General features: G+C 37.2%; 1 pseudogene; it reads left to right on the top strand.

Moving 5' to 3' along the window:
* Window positions 1–16,377, top strand: part of LOC104983345 — a 74,941-nt pseudogene extending 58,564 nt beyond the window's left edge.
* The last annotated feature ends 883 nt before the right edge of the window (window positions 16,378–17,260 follow it).

Raw genomic sequence — 17,260 nt, 5'->3', positions numbered from 1 at the left:
AAAACTTAATTCACTGTCCTGTCTTGCCTGTTCCCCTCTGGATTGAGGATTAACAAGGAGAAGGGAGTGGTACTAAAACCAGTCAAGACATTGTGAGGTCTTCCCAGGTATAAAAGCTCCTCCTGTCCCACATTCCTTGTTTGGAGACAAAAAAAATAAGTCTTCCTAGTCCTTCTTTGAGTTCCAAAGAGCAGGCTCAAGCACTTAATAATTAGAACACTAGAGTCACAGAACTCCTAATTCCTCCTGAAGGGATATAGATGGCAATCTGATGAATATTTTTGAGCTGTTCTGTAGAAACTAAGATTCCACCCATATGGAAGATGGTCATTACATGCTGACCACAAGCGCTTAGACCCCTGAGTGCTTGGAACCAGAAGGCTGAGGTTCCCAGAACATCACCACATTACCTCACCACCAACCAGAAGAAAGTCCATGAGCTGGTTACATATCCTCCAACCCTCTACCCTAACACTGTCTTTAAAAACCATAGCCTGAAAGCCATTGGGGAGTTTGAGTCTTTCGAACATGAGCATTCTTCTTGCTTGGCGCCCTGCAAATAAAGACTTCACAACCACACGTGTGTGCTAGTCGTGTCCAGCTCTTTGTGACCCCATGGACTGTAGTCCACTTGAAACCCTTACTTTGTTGCCAACACCTACTTTCAATTTGGCTTTGTGTTTTGGGCACTGGAGCCCTTAATCCATAACATCACCAATAAGCAAATCATGCACAAAGCTAACAGCACTTCAAGTACACACATAAGTTTATTTAGTGATTTGATTTCCTGTCCCTTTCTTGGAATACATTGGTTTCAACCTCTGGATTTTCCCTAAGATTCCTCCACCATGTGTTTAGACATCTTTTGGTAAAAAGTTGTTGGCTATTTTTAAAGGAATATGTTTACAAGAGTAAGATTGAGTAAATGCATATCAGTGAGGGCAGAAAAATTTGTAATCTTGGGGGAAAAAAAAGATTTTATCTATACATTAGATTTAGATTTACCAATCTGAGTCCTTTTGAGAACTTTTACTCTGTGATATGAATGAAACTAGTTTGGGTTTTGAGACTCACAGTGTAAGTACCTCCCTTTCCTTCCTGATATTTGTGTTGAAGATGAAAAGCCTTGGGTGAGATGTGGTACCTTACCCAGCTCTGGCTTCTTGATCTGTAAGACAGTAACTTTATTGTCCATCATTCTTGAGTTCTCTTTTTAGGTATTAACATAAAACCACTTAAAATCAATGTATTTCTTAAATCCTGAAAACTATAATGAAAATAAGTGGGCAAAAATAACTAACAAAACATGAATATAGAATAAAAGAAACAAGTAAAGGAATGATTATTATGTTTAAATGACCTTATCAATGAAGTTACCATTGCTTCTCTGTAGTCAAGGCAAATACTGAACTATAATTGTTTACATACAATTGTCATTATTATTAGTGTATTAAACACCTAGTTTTTCAGGACATGTAATCCATACCCACTCCCTGCTGGAAGCACTTGAAAAATTATCAAGAAGATATTTATTTGGGGAACACAAATGGAATATGTATCTTTTTGTGTGTGATTTTAGTAATTTAATAATATAGTCTTTGATAAAAAACTTGGAACTTTAAGTTATATTTTCAACCTGTAAAGAAACTTATACAGGACACTTGTTTATTACAATTTGCAAATATTTAAAATTTCAGAAACAATCTAAGTTTAAAATAAGTTCAGTGGAAACACATTATATGTTCGTGGGAGATTGTTTCTCACCATGATCACAGCGGCCCTGCTCCTGTGTACTCTTTTGCAGTGCGACTTTGGCCCTTCACACATCAAAAGATAGAGTCTACACACTTTTTCCTTGACTTTGGCCTTTTGATTTATTTTGGCCAATAGGATGCAACTTTTAAGCCCAGTACTTAAGAGAACTTGTGGATTCTTTTTCATTCATTTAGAAGACAATCAACATCTAGAGAAGTTGAAGATACTCTATGTGAAAGGGATGTGGAAAGAGGCCCTTGAGGATAAAGGCCAAACAGAAGAGAAAAGGAGGTGTCTTAGCTGAAGCCAGCGGCAACTATGAAGATGTAAACGAAGACATCTTGGATGTGCTAGCCCTAACTGAATTGCCAGCTGAATGTAGCTACATGAATGATCCCAGTCAAAACTAAGTGGAGCAGAAAATCAACCCATAGAATTGAAAGAAATAAAATATCATAGTTGTGTAACTAACTTTTAGGATGGCTTATTTTTTGCAGATATAGATAACTTACATGGGTTTTTTGTAAACATTTTTCCCCAGCATTTGATTGGTTTTTTCATCCTGTTAACCTGTCTTTTGCATAGCATAAAATTTGAATTTTTATGAAGTTCAGCTTATCAATTCTTTCTTCATGAATCATGCCTTTGTGTATGTCTAAAAAGTCATCATCAAACCCAAGATTATCTAGATTTTCTGTTATGATATCTCTAAGGAGTTTTGTAGCTTTGTGTTTTACATTTAGGTTTATAATCCATTTTGAGTTAATTTTTGTGAAGGGTGTAAGATCTGTATCTAGATTCATTTGTGTGTGTTTGTGTGTCTTTGTGTATGGATGTACAGTTAGCTGTTCCAACATCAGTTGTTGAAAAGACTACCTTTTCTCCATTGTATCCTGAAAGAGACTATGTTTGAATTAAAAAACAGTACGACAAACAAAACAGTTAAACTTTCTGTGGTGATGGTATGAGGAAATATATGTATATATATTTTTCTAGCTTGTTACTATGTAAATGCTTCCTTATTATAAATGTGTACAATCAATAAAGTACCAACTTCTGAAGATATATCTAAAGAACAGCAGACAGACACAGATAACCACTGGGCTATACTTACAGGATATCCAGTGAAATTTTCATGATGATAGTTCCTGAGTCTCTTCAGTGTAACACAAATTAAATCTTGTCATTTGTGTGAGTTAAGAGATAGAAGCTATAAATGAAAATATCCTAGAGATTTTTCAATCTTTAATTTCTCCTTTATTTTGTTAAGCAATGAAGAGCTTTCTAGATTTCCCCACCTTGGCAGTGTTCTCAATTTTGTTCCCAACCCTGAAGAAGGCAATTAAGAAACCCATGGGGCTCCCCATGGAGGGAATGTGAGCTGAGATCCCCAACAGAAATGGGGACATTCATTGGGAATTCACCCCCTTCCAAGGGAGTGTCCCTTTCCACCTGGGGAATACCTGGGGTGTTACTCGCCCAATTCTAAACCAATTGGGTGTATGTGGATATACATAAGGTTTTCTTGAAATTGTGATGGTGGCTAACTGCTCCACATTACCAAAGTCTGCTTATGACTTCAGATGACAAAGTTCCTGGTGGTAGAGTTGACTAGTATTTATTTTCTCCTTCCGCCCTACGGTTGTGAGACATGAAGTGCCCAGCTTTGGTCTACATCTTAGTTTCCACTTCCTCAAAGACTCAAGAAAGAAAAAAAGAAGAAAAAAAGGATGGAAGGAAGGAAGGGATAAAGAAAGTTAATAATCAGTGAGTAGGGAGATGATGAGCAATCTGAGTTCATATGTATGTTTAGATTTTGTCTGCTAGGCTGCCTCTAACTTGTCAAGTTATTATGGTTTCTTTGCCAAATCCCCAAAATATGAATTAAAAATAGCATGTTGCTTTAATGTGCATTATTGCTGAGTTGTTTGTGGCTTCATCGTGGAAGTCTGGTTTCAAAAACAGTATGAAAGCAAGGGTTCTCAGCAGGATTGTGAGTTTTCATTTAAAAACCAGAAATGGAAACAAGGAAGAATAACACACCACAGAAGAAAAATGAAACCACTATATACAGTATGACCTAGCCAAAAACAAAAGTACAAATGCATTTTCTAATTTGTCAGAGGCTTAAGAGACATACAGCAAGTGTAGTTTTGACCCCACATTAGCTGAATTTCTTCTTGTTTCAGGTTTAAAAATGAAATATTTTCTCACAGATCTGGTTTAGAGTTCTTGAAACTGATAAATGCTGTATGTTTTGTATTCATTTGGCAGATAAATAGGCACATTCCTAAGTATCTGTGTAAACAAAATTATTCAACTAAAAATTCCCTGTGCGCTAGAGTACCATTTCTTTAGATGTTTTTCCCTTTGAAGTAAAATGTTGGGAAGAGAATGCCATTGATAGAACTATCACTATAAATAACTCATTGTTGCGTATTTGTAAGTTTAAAGTTCTTAGCCTTATGACTGTATGTTTTATGCACATTCTTGTAGCTACCAAATAATGAATATAGCATAGTAAGTCCTTGGTATAAGAAAATTTGATTTTTTGAGAGTAGACAATAGTTTGGATTTTCCCATATGACAATACTTTTATAAAACTTTTAATTTAGATATTGTTTCACACTTCCAAGTATTGTAATAGTAGTCCAAAATTTACAAATTGTTTATGTTTTGCCCTATTTATAACTTTCTCTTGCTTCTGTTTCTGTGTGTGTATAGATATATACATATACATACACATATAAATAAACACACATATGAATTTATATGCATACATACATGTATATATATACATGTATATACTCTTTATGTGTGTGTATATTTGTATAAGTATGTATGTATATGTATATATATAGTATATGTAAGAAGATGTAAGAGTTGTTGTCAAGTGTATATAGGATTGCTATATGGAAAAATTCAAATTATGTTCTGTGGCTTGTAGTGATCAGATAAACATATTGTGTACAACTTTGAGGTAGGCTTTCATCTCCGACTCAATGAACATGAACTAGAGCAAATTCCAGGAGATAGTGGAGGACAGAGGAGCCTGGTGTGCTGCAACCCATGAAGTTGTAAGGAGTCAGACATGATTTTGCAACTTAGCAACTGAACAACAAAGGCTTTGCTTTAATATAAGGAAGAATTTTTCAGCATCTCAATTGACATAGATATGATACTTTGTTGACAGATAAATGCCTCTCTTACTAGATGCTGAGGCATAATTCATTTTTATTGAGGATATGTAAGAGAAGAATTAGATATTTTCTAAATTCCTATAGTGATAGGAAAGAAAACCATTTAAATTTACAAAAAAGCCTCTTAGTTTTTGACTTAAGAGTTCAATTTGTGGAGAAGTAGGGTAGATATCTTATGTGACACTCTGTGTTTTAAATTTATATGAGAAAGTGGCAAATACAATGGAAACCAATGATTGTCAATAATAATATTACTTTCCAAAACACCTTCAGATCATGATATGGAGTTAGTATAAACTCTTACATCTGTCACACCTCTGAATGGAAAAAAAAATATTTATAAGTACTGTCTTAAAGAATTATAAGTTCCTAAAATTTAAACAAAAAATAAATCAGTACTTAGCAGAGAGCTAAGAAAAGAGTAAGTTATTTATAAATAATGGTTGAAATAAAAATGAATTAATCACATTAGTAAGTTTTAGTGTTAAATGGATTTTGTAGTATTTTAAATGTTTTTAAATGGATAATCCATGTTTGGTTTTTTACACTAACGCTCTATTAATTAGAACATTTGATTACCTTATTCTTGAAACATGCCAGATAAAGCTAACTTAGCTCCTCTTTTTTAAATCTGCCAAAAAAATTATCTACCAAACTAACATCTGTTTTGCATTATAGTGTGGCTCACTCTCTTTCTGAGCCTGTGCCCTCAATATGCACAGAGTCAAGAACTCATACTAGTACAGGCCATTGTTATATTTTGCCTATGCCATATTTATACATATATGGATATACATGTATAGCTGCATATGCAAATACTTGTAAATATTTGTGTGTATCTATATTTAATACAGAGAGAGAAGGGTTGTTATTAGCTGGATCTTCTAAGATAATAAGACTTGACAGTTGCTGAGTATTTACTGAGTGCTAGGCTGCAGTCCACGGGGTCGCTAAGAGTCGGACACAACTGAGCAACTTAACTTTGACTTTTCACTTTGATGCACTGGAGAAGGAAATGGCAACCCACTCCAGTGTTCTTGCCTGGAGAATCCCAGGGATGGAGAGCCTGGTGGGCTGCCGTCTATGGGGTTGCACAGAGTCAGACACGACTGAAGCTACTTAGCAGCAGCAGCAGCAGCAGCAAGCAATATGTCAAGTGCTTTAAATGCTTTTCTTTCTAAATGTTCATAAATGTTTGAAATCCTATTGTTACCATCATTTGAAAGATCTCAATATGTAGTAGAAGTTAGGTTCACAGTGTGAACTTCTGGCTATTCACAGTGTGATTCTGGCTATTCTTAACCATTGTACCTTATGACCCACACAAAGACAGTCTTCACCATTTCCATACCTAGACACAGATTCATGTCTCCATATCACAGTATGCTCCTATGTTTATCTACTTCTATGTCTGTCAAGAGTAGTAGTTGTCTAATGGGGGCAATTTTGCCCCTCTGATATAATCAGCAATATCTGGAGACTATTTTCATTATTATATCTGAGAGGGTATTACTGGCAGAGTCCAAGGATATTGTGATTGTCCTAAAATACACAGACTAGCTCCCCACCCTGATACACACACAGCAAAGAATTTCCTGACCCAATATGTTAATAGTGACAAGATTGAGAAACCTTCAACTGGAAAGATAAATATTTGAAGAGAAATGTAAATGTTTATATGTGTATTTTTACATAATTATGTTTATTTAGAGGACTCTTTGAGTTGTTAGAAGACAATGGCCTTTAAAATGTTTTAGAATTCTCTGAACAGGTTATTTTGACCCATAAAACACATAATTTTATTTCTAATTCAGAGAACAATATTGCCTTGTTATCCCTGATACTGAACTGTGTTAAATGTCCCAAATATCTTGACTTAGTGTTGTCGACTATGCTCATTAAAAACATAAAGAAAGCCAAAAAACTTCAAGCATGTACAAGAAACCTGTCATGAATTGGTCTTTATCTTAGTCTATATGGTATCATTTGACCTATATTGTGTTGAGAATGAGGCAAAATAGCCAGCAGTAAATAAGTCTTTTCTACACAGTCATTTACTGCTTTTAAATGGTTTGAGGCTCTCTCCATTCCCTTAGTTGGCTACAGCAGACCACATTTCACAATTCAAAAGACCAAGTCATCATCAAACTGCAGTGCCCTCTGGCCTGTTAAATTTCTAGTAATGTAAATTTCCTTAAATCAGGTTTAGTTCTCAATTTGCAGTGTGAGTCATCAACAACCATAAACAACTCTGAAGGAAGAGTTATTGAGAATGAAAAAAAGAACTAAGAAGTACGGAAAAGGTATATATGAGTATAAATTGATGCATATGCAGTAGTCAAAATTTTATGTTTTCCTCTATAAATATGGCAATTTCACATAGTTAGACCTAAATTAGTTTTGGTACTTGTACATATAAGGCACAGTGGCTCTGCAATTAACTTGTTAGTTGTTCAGATTGTGGTTCTACATCTTATTGCTTCTGAACTTGAGACTATTGTATAAGCTGTTTAAATCTCAGTGCCCAGAGCCTTCAGTTTGCACATTTATTGAATAAGAATATTTTATTTGTCTTTACAGCAGCAGGGAACTTACCTATTTTTTCATAGTTCCATTCCCATTCATTAGACAATGTTGACCAGAGTGGTTGTGGTCTATATATTTTGAACATTTGTTGAATGAATGAATGCATGAAAAATAATAGCATTTATCTCATGGAATTGTTATGAAGCTTCAATGAGATTATGTATGTTAAAGTCCTCAGTATATTTAGTAAATGTTAAATGTTAGCTGTGATTATTATTAATTCAAACAAACAAACAAAAAAGACTCCAGATAAATTTCAGAAGTTTATTTATTATTTTTCATGTATTTTCATCTTCACTTTGAAAATACATTTTTTGGTTCATTTTCATTAGTTTAAACTTCTCTTTGATCCTGGTGAATTTGTGTGTCAGAATCTCATACCACACTTTGAGAAATGTGGCCCTAATTCTTTTGTGCATATCAGTTCAGTTCAGTTCAGTCGCTCAGTCGTGTCCGACTCTTTGCGACTCCATGACTCGCAGCACGCCAGGCCTCCCTGTCCATCACCAACTCCCAAGAGTTCACTCAAACTCATGTCAATCGAGTCGGTGATGCCATCCAGCCATCTTATCCTCTGTTGTCCCCTTCTCCTCCTGCCCCCAATCCCTCCCAGCATCAGAGTCTTTTCTAATGAGTCAGCTCTTTTCATGAGGTGGCCAAAGCATATAGCACTGTGTAAATTGTTTAGTAAATGAATAAATAAATAAGTTCACTTCCCCTTTTCTCTTTAGTATTTCTACTCTAGACTGTGGGAGATTAAATTTTCTTCAAAAATATCTGTAACTAGGCAGGTTTCCATTGCAAATAGACACAGTTCCAAGAAACCATCTAGTATCTTAAGGTTTTAGCCACATTCTCTCTTACAAAGAGTCCCATGTTTCCTTGGCCACAATGGCCACATCAATCTTCTTGAACAATGTTTATCTTGGGCAGTATCACATCTCTTTGTGCATAATGTAAGGGTGATGATGGCATTGCAGTATTCACTGATTCATAACTTGTTTAAAACTGGTATTCTCTGTGGTAGACTAGGGAGTATTTTTCAAGCTTTTGAGAAAACAAAGCAGTTGGGGCTTCCCCAGTGGCTCAGATGGTAAAGAATTGGCCTGCAATGCAGGAGACCTGGGTTTGATCCCTGGGTTGGGAAGATCCTCTGGAAGAGGGTATGGCAACTCACTCAAGTATTCTTGCCTGAATAATCCCCATGGACAAAGAAGCCTGGTGGGCTACAGTCCATGGGGATGCAAAGAGTAGGACATGACTGAGCAACTAAGCACAGCACATTAATGAATCAACTCTCAAAATTTTAACTCACCTTTACTATTGCTTTATCTTGTTTCACTGAAGTTGTTTTTAATACAAAATTACATATCCTGCAGCCACCCCTGGACCATTTAAAAGAGTGGTTAGTATTCAGAGTTGTCTAGTTTCATAATCATTTGTAGAATTTAAAATAATTCACTTGCTAGGCTCAACCCAATAGAAACTGTAGGTATAGGAATCAGTAGGTATAGGAAGGGGGTCCAAGTATCTCTATATAGACGGCATGTTGCTGTTGTTCAGTTGCCAAGTCGTGTCTGACTCTTTGCGACCCCATGGACTTCAGCACGCATCAGGCTTCTCTGTCTTTCATTATCTCCTGGACTTTGCTCAAATTCATGTCCATTGGGTCAATTGTCTCATCCTCTATCGCCCACTTCTCCTGCCCTCAATCTGGATGGTATAACATCTTTGTTTTAATCTTTTCCTAGAACAGGGCTTCATTAAACTTAAGCTGAATACTAATTACCTGTGGAACTTATTAACGACATGGATACCCAGGCCCTATCTTCACTGAGCCTAATGAAGTATTTCCAAGATAAAGCAGCCAAATCTGCATTTTAAGTAAGTGTCCTGGTCAACTTGTGTTCCACATTCTCTTAGCACATTTTAAAAAATGTGGTCCTAAATTTTTGCACATGTAGCACTTTGCAGATTGTTGGATGAATGAGTGAATACATGCACTGTTAAAACTGTTGTGAGACTTAAAAGGGGTATTGTAGATAGTGTGCTAATTAAATACACTAAATGTTCATTGTTAGCTCTCATTATGATTTATATGTAAAAGCATAGATCCAGATGCTTGGAACCTTTTTTCTTTCTCCATGTTTATCATTATTATTCTCATCAGTTTTACCCTTCAAGTCTAGTAAGTCAAAATCAACCAAATAATTACATAAATTATTATTTGACTCATTATGATAATGCAATAAGTTAATCATTTAAGATACTATAGTAATGAATAAAGGAGCAGGGCTAAATGAATCTCTAAGGATTTGGGGAGGTTTTCTAGAGAAAAAAAAGTATTTTTTGAACTAGAACTTGATATGATAAATAGGAATAAGCAAGGTGAAAAAGTAAAGGAAGAGTCTGAAGTGGCAGGGACACTACAGGCAAAATCCATTTCTTAGTAGAATTGCTTGGAGATGGACAAGAGAGGATGAAGGCCACAAGGAGACTGTTGCATTAATCCATGTAAGGGATGATGGGGACCTGGACTAGGAGGCAGCAGTATTGTGGGTATAATGTGGAGAGATTAATAAACCATATGGTTTTCAGTGATGTATTAGCTGAGGGCAGTGGATGAGGAAATAAAGGTGTTGGGTTGATTTCTACATTTCTGGCATAAACCGATGAGTACTGGTTCTAAACAACATATAATCACCTGGAAGCTTTAAAAAAAAAAAAAAAAAGCCCATACCTGGATCCCACTTCTAGATATTCTACATTTGGATGGGGCTCAGGCATAGATGGTCACTAATAGGAGCTACTTGTTTTCTGATAGTGCAGTATTTGCTAGATTAAAAACTGGAACACACTGAGGAAAGTACAAAAGTTGTCCTTTACTGAATCAGATAACATTTTCTTTACTTAGTTCTCAAGAAAATGATATTTTTCCATATGTTGAATATGGATAGCCATTCCCTTCTCCAGGGATATATATATGTATATACACACACCATAAATATATTAATATATTTGAAAAATATCCTTTAGAAAAGAAAAATTTTTATTTAGTTAATAGGCACATAGGCCAGTTATGTTTATTGCCCCTCAGCTCCAAATTCGCCCTTTTTTTCCTTCTACTCTGTGATAAAAGTGGGCCTGGTTGAACACTGAAATACAAAGTGTTGGGGGGACAGTAGAGGAGAGAGTGGCCTTCTTCCAGGTTCAGTTCAATTCAGTCGCTCAGTTGTGTCCGACTCTTTGCAACCCCATGAATCACAGCACACCAGGCCTCCCTGTCCATCACCAACTCCCAGAGTTCACTCAGACTCACGTCCATCGAGTCAGTGATGCCCTCCAGCCATCTCATCCTCTGTCATCCCCTTCTCCTCCTGCCCCCAATCCCTCCCAGCATCAGAGTCTTTTCCAATGAGTCAACTCTTCACATGAGGTGGCCAAAGTACTGGAGTTTCAGCTTTAGCATCATTCCTTCCAAAGAAATCCCAGAGCTGATCTCCTTCAGAATGGACTGGTTGGATCTCCTTGCAGTCCAAGGGACTCGCAAGAGTCTTCTCCAACACCACAGTTCAAAAGCATCAATTCTTCGGTGCTCAACTTTCTTCACAGTCCAACTCTCACATCCATACATGACCACAGGAAAAACCATAGCCTTGACTAGACGGACCTTTGTTGGCAAAGTAATGTCTCTGCTTTTGAATATGCTGTCTAGGTTGGTCATAACTTTCCTTCCAAGGAGTAAGCGTCTTTTAATTTCATGGCTGCAGTCACCATCTGCAGTGATTTTGGAGCCCAAAAAAATAAAGTCTGACACTGTTTCCGCTGTTTCCCCATCTATTTCCCATGAAGTGATGGGACAAGATGCCATGATCTTCGTTTTCTGAATGTTGAGTTTTAAGCCAACTTTTTCACTCTCCTCTTTTACCTTCATCAAGAGGCTTTTTAGTTCCTCTTCACTTTCTGCCATAAGGGTGGTGACATCTGCATATCTGAGGTTATTGATATTTCTCCTGGCAATCCTGATTTCAGCTTGTGTTTCTTCCAGTCCAGCATTTCTCGTGATGTACTCTGCATATAAGTTAAATAAGCAGGGTGACGATATACAGCCTTGACGTACTCCTTTTCCTATTTGGAACCAGGTGTACTTATTTAGTCAAACTCCTGACGAGTGAAATGGCTTTTTTCAGTGGTGTTCTAGCATCAAACAGCAAGTGGCACCTCCCCAACCTCCCTCCACACCAACCCCATCTTGGGTGGTTTCCAGCAGTAAGTTCGATAGCACTCCTAGGGGCAGCTAGCAAGTGCTATGGATTTGCCAGCTTGTTTCCCAGTGAATCATCAGTAACCCTTTCTCACAGCCCTGCTACTTCCAGGTGACTTTCTATGAGTCCAGATAGAACCCAAACTGGCTTTCCAGTGAGTCAGTAATAACCTAAACTTGTAGCTTCTCAGCTACCCTCTTTGGGTTGGAATAACCCAGCCAACTTTTCCAACAGCCAGTGGGATTCAACGGTACCCTCTGTAGTGAGATCTGAGTCCTGGCTTTGGGGAAGGATTCTTTCCCTCCAAGTTTGTACTTTCCTTGAGTACTCTCCCTTGGTAGCACTTGAGTATCCCTTAGAGTCCACATACTCACCCCCTGACCTTTAATCAATTCCCTATTACTTCAGTCTTCTGTTGCTATTTCTTTATACTAAATTTTCCATCTTTCAAATACTGTGTAGTTTCTGTCTTCTGATTGGGAAGTAACTAATACTCTAGAGAACTAAGAAAAAACATTTTATCTGGTAGGCAAATTCAGTTTTTGCAAGTACAAAGAGTCCAGGAATTGAATAGACTTTTGGAAAAGACTTAAAATGAAATTACTGAATCATTTTCTACTTCTGAATATGATCCCTTTGGTACATGAGAGTACTTCTGGGAATTATTGTGAATAATAACAGTGGGGCAGAGAAAGCGTTCGTAATTCTCTCAGTACCTAGAGATAGCAAGGACACACGTGGAAGTTTCTAGCTTTGGTCTTTTGTATTGAAAATCTTGTTTGAGTTCTGCTTTATCTCTTAGTTCTTCGCATATTGGCCAGAGTTCTTTGTATCATTCCATGAGAATATTATGACATCTTTCCTTCTCTCCTGGTCCATCTCTGTGTAGGAAAGAGACTAATCTGTAGTTGGGAGAGACGGTTTTCCAAAACTCCATCTCCATGCAATCCCGCCCAAAAGCAAAGTCAGTGGTGAGGAGCCTTGTTAGATGAAGACTAAGGTTTGCTTTATTCCCCTTCTCTTCTTTTCTATTGTGAGCTGCCTTCTTTCAAGTCCTTCACTTTATTCCCTATAGTCTCTCTAGTTAGGTACTTCTTTCAAAACCTATTATTCAAAGGATATCTGTCAAACTTTCTCCTGTTTATTTGTCAAACCATCAGGTATTTCTTTTATCTGTAGTATCTACTCTAGATTATCAGCATTTAAATCTTCAGGTTAAGATTTCTTTGAATGTGATCAGTGTACAATGTATTGGATTGGCAGAAAAGTTCCTTTGGGTTTTTCCGTAACGTTGTACAGAAAAAAACCTGAACAAACTTTTTGGCCAAGCCAATATAAAAATGTAGATTCCTGGATCCTATTCTAGAATTACTGAATCAGAATCCTGAGAGAGCCAGGACTCAGAATAATGGATTTCTAATAATGTTTCTTCCATCCTAAAATGCTAGCCTCATTAATAATAGTTTACAGTGTTGCTCCCAATAGATATTTGCATATCAGTGTGGTGCTTCTAGCTGTGAAAGCCATTTTCCATTGAGTCTAGTACAGATTAGAACAGAGTACAAACCTGGACATTATGTTATTAGGGACCTTGGAGCCTTTGCATGAAGGTTGACTACAGACTCCTTTGGTGCTGGAGGCTAAAGTCCCTAGGCTCAAAGGGTTGTGAAGGGTGGGGTTCACACTGAGCTGCTGAAAGAAATTTTGGGGTTGTTTATTTCCATTCCAGGCAGCACAAATGTCTATAGAGCAGTGGAATAATGATGGAAGTTGTTGATACTGAGGAGATCCAGAAGCTGTAAGGCCACAATGTTGATGGGCTTTCTATGGAAACAGAGAGTGTCCAGGATAGATAGGATGTGGAAATGAATAGAGAATTCAGACACAGGGGTAACTGTATTTAGTTATGTCCGCATGGGGAAGTGGATGTGGGACACAAGATGGACAGATACTTAGTGTTCCTCTAACTCCCACAACTCCCAGAAATGTCACAGTAATTGAATAATGCTTTATCAAAAATAAATTATTTGGAAATGTCCTGTAACTTCTGTACAAGTATTGTACTGTGGAGTCAAGTGGTTGCCAAATATAGCAGCACATCACAATCATCTCAAGTGCTAACTTAAAAATGTGGATTATTGGATCTCACTCCACTTTTTTCTTTATTTATTTTTAATTGAAGGATAGTTACAATATTGTGTTGGTTTCTGCCAAAAATCAGCTTGGATCAGCCATAGATATGCATATGTCCCCTTCTTCTTCTGCCTCCCTCCCACCTCCCACCCCATCCCAGCCCTCTAGGTTGTAACAGCATCTGGGGCTTCTCATTATGGTGGCTTCTTCTTTTGTTGCAAAGCATGGGCTCTGGGGCACACGTGCTTCAATAGTTGCAGCAAATGAACTCAGTAGTTGCGACTCCCAGGCTCTAGAGCACAGGCTCAATAGTTGTGACCCACAGGCTTAGTTGCTCCTTGGCATGTGGGATCTTCCCGATCAGGGGTCAAACCCCTGTCTCCTACATTGACAGGTGGATTCTTTACCACTGAGCCACCAGGGAAGCCTGGAATATTTATTTTTATAAGCTCTCCAGATGATAATTATTCAGTTAGCTAGAAATGTAATGAATAAATGAATGAGTTCAAGGAAATGGGTTAACTTGGCTATTTGCAGTCCTGGACTATTTAGCAACCTAAAATTACCCTTTATCTACCCATACATTGGACAATTCATTTGCTACTCTGATTAGAGGAATGATTCCCAATAAATCATTGAAATTCTTTAATTATTAGTCATTTCCTCTTTCTTTTGAGGTTTTTAATCCCTCATTCATTGAACCAATCCATATTGAAGACTTTTTGTTCAAGTTTCTCTGTCACCTCATACCAGTACTTTGCAGAGGAATGAGAGTGAGAGATGTTGGAAAAGTGCTTTTGTTTTGACTAGTACTGTACAAGTAGCTGCTGAAATCTTTTTATCTTTCTTTTGAAATGGATTCTGTCTCTAGAAAGTTTGTCTCATTCTGCCTTGCTTTTTATTCCCCCTGTGCTACAATTATTTCATAAAAGTGGCACTAAATTAAAAGGATTCCCTCTTGTGGCAAGTCATTCAACCATTACTCAGTTCTTATCATCTCAGTGTAATTTTAACTGTTAGGAAGTATTGGTGCGAGTCTAATCTGCCATTTACTGGTTATTTGACCTTGGCCAACAAACTTAACCTGTCTGATTTAACATTATCATCATAAGAACAAAATGTTTGCCAACTTCCCTGTTAATGTACAGGCTTATTTTGTGCGATCCAAAATACACTGTGTAAACTGTGAAATAAAGTAAATATTAGTTGATGAGATTGAGAATAATGGTTAGCAATTTTCAGCAGGAATCTCTGCTTTGGGGGGAAGCGAGTTCTATTGTTGTTTTTCCTTCTTTCTGTCCCATGTATCTTTTTTTTTTTTTCCAAACTCAAACTAGAAGTTCTTTGATGACTTGTGATCTGAGCCCTGGTGACTCAGACAGTAAAGAATCTGACTGTAAGGCAGGAGACATGGGTTCTATCCCTGGGTTGGGAAGATCCCCTGGAAAAGGGCATGGCGACACACTCCAGTATTCTTGCCTGGAGAATCTCCGGGGATGAAGGAGCCTGGTGGGCTGCAGTCTATGGGGTCGAAAAGAGTTGGACATGACTGAGCAACTAAGCACAGCACATTAATGAATCAACTCTCAAAACTTTACACTCACCTTTACTGTTGACTTACCTTGTTTCACTGAAGTTGTTTTTAATAGAAAATTTCATATCCTGCAGCCACCCCTGGATCATCTAAAAGAGTGGTTAGTATTCAGAGGTGTCGAGTTTCACAGGATTCAACTGAGTGACTAAGCATAGCACAGCACAGAAATTCTTCAAAGTTTTATGCCATACAATGTCATGGTAGAGTTAGGCATGTTATTTAAATTATGTAAATTCTCACTCTCTTTCTTAAGCTATATATAAAAGTCATAGGTACTCTTCCCAGTTGGTAATAACAAGAATGATGGAACTTGAGTAATTAAACTTCACAAAACACCTAAACGTTATCCTCCTGAAGATGTTCCTGGAAAGCTATTGGGCCACAGCTAACAAAAATCTCTTCAGTCAGCATGAGAGAAAATTCTGAGTTAGCATCACTCTTGTGACCATTTTGACCATCCTTACAGCAATGAGAGTGATTTTCCTGAAGAAACTGGATAGTGACCTGCTGCTTGTGACTGGACCTCTGATCTTCAATCTAGTTTCTCTGCAAAGAACACACCAGAAATTTGTCATCACCACCTTCATCAGTGGTGTGAAAAGCCCAAAGCATCTCACTCATGCTTACTTCAAAGAAGAAGAAACTTCTTAAGCTCAGGCACCAGGAAGACAAGATCCCCACAGAGAAGGAGAAATAAGAGTTTACCGAGCAGCTCCAGGCTAATCAGAAGGCCGTGGACTCGAAAATTCTGCCAAAAACCAAAGGTGTTTCTCAGCTCCAGGGCCATCTCTGCTCTGCATTTTGTCTCCCAAATGGAGTTTATTCTCACAAATTGGTGTTCTAAATTTCTTACATAAACCTAATAAAATAACTGATACATAAAAAAAAAAACACTGGAATATAATATCCAGCAGATTCATTCATTTTTTTTCTTTAATGGAATAAGAAAGAAGTCTCAGAAAAGGAAGTTAGGTGGAATGCCTTTGTGACTCAAGAGCTTAATAGTTTAAGGGAACATGTGAGAAATCTTTCAATCAACAGGACTTTCCATGATCACCACTCATGGAAAAGATGCTTCATCCTATTTCTCTAAACAGATGCCCTGCTGTCCCCTCTGTATCATCCGTCCCAGGCACTTTGGGTTCATAGAAGCTTTCCTGATAGATATTGTCATCATTCCGTGGAAATAGGCATGACTGTGTGGGAGAAGATCATAAGTGATGTAAAATGTGAACAAGCAGCAGCATCTTTATTGTTGGGTGTATCTTCTGTGTTTAGCAATTCTTCATTTTGCATAAAAACTCAGAAAATATTTATGTAGAAGTTCACTGTGTGGACACACTTCTTCAGTCGAAATAAACAAGGGAAGAAAAGCAAGAGGACCTGGATAATATAAAATCAGTTTTTGGTTTTATTTTAATCCAAAATAAACCTGAAGGAATGTTAATGAATACCCATCCTTAGATTCCTCATTCAATAAATATTAAATGAATTGTTTCCTGTATATTCTTCCATTTATCCATCTACCTGTCTTCTGAAGTGATTCATACTTATTTTATAGTCTGTTACTTTAGGTATTATTCTAGTTATATGGGACTGTACAATAAATTTCATCCAAATATAGCAGCTTATAAAAATAGAAATTTATTATCTTCGTTTCAGGGGTCTAGATGCAGCTTAGTGTGGGATCTCTGGTTCAGAGTCTCTCACAAGATTATAATCCAATG

Source organism: Bison bison, unplaced genomic scaffold (genome assembly GCF_000754665.1).
Source record: "Bison bison bison isolate TAMUID 2011002044 unplaced genomic scaffold, Bison_UMD1.0 scf7180017862274, whole genome shotgun sequence".
Taxonomy (NCBI): Eukaryota; Metazoa; Chordata; class Mammalia; order Artiodactyla; family Bovidae; genus Bison; species Bison bison.
Note: the sequence above shows the minus strand (reverse complement) of the source record. Positions and strands in the feature narration are given on the sequence as shown.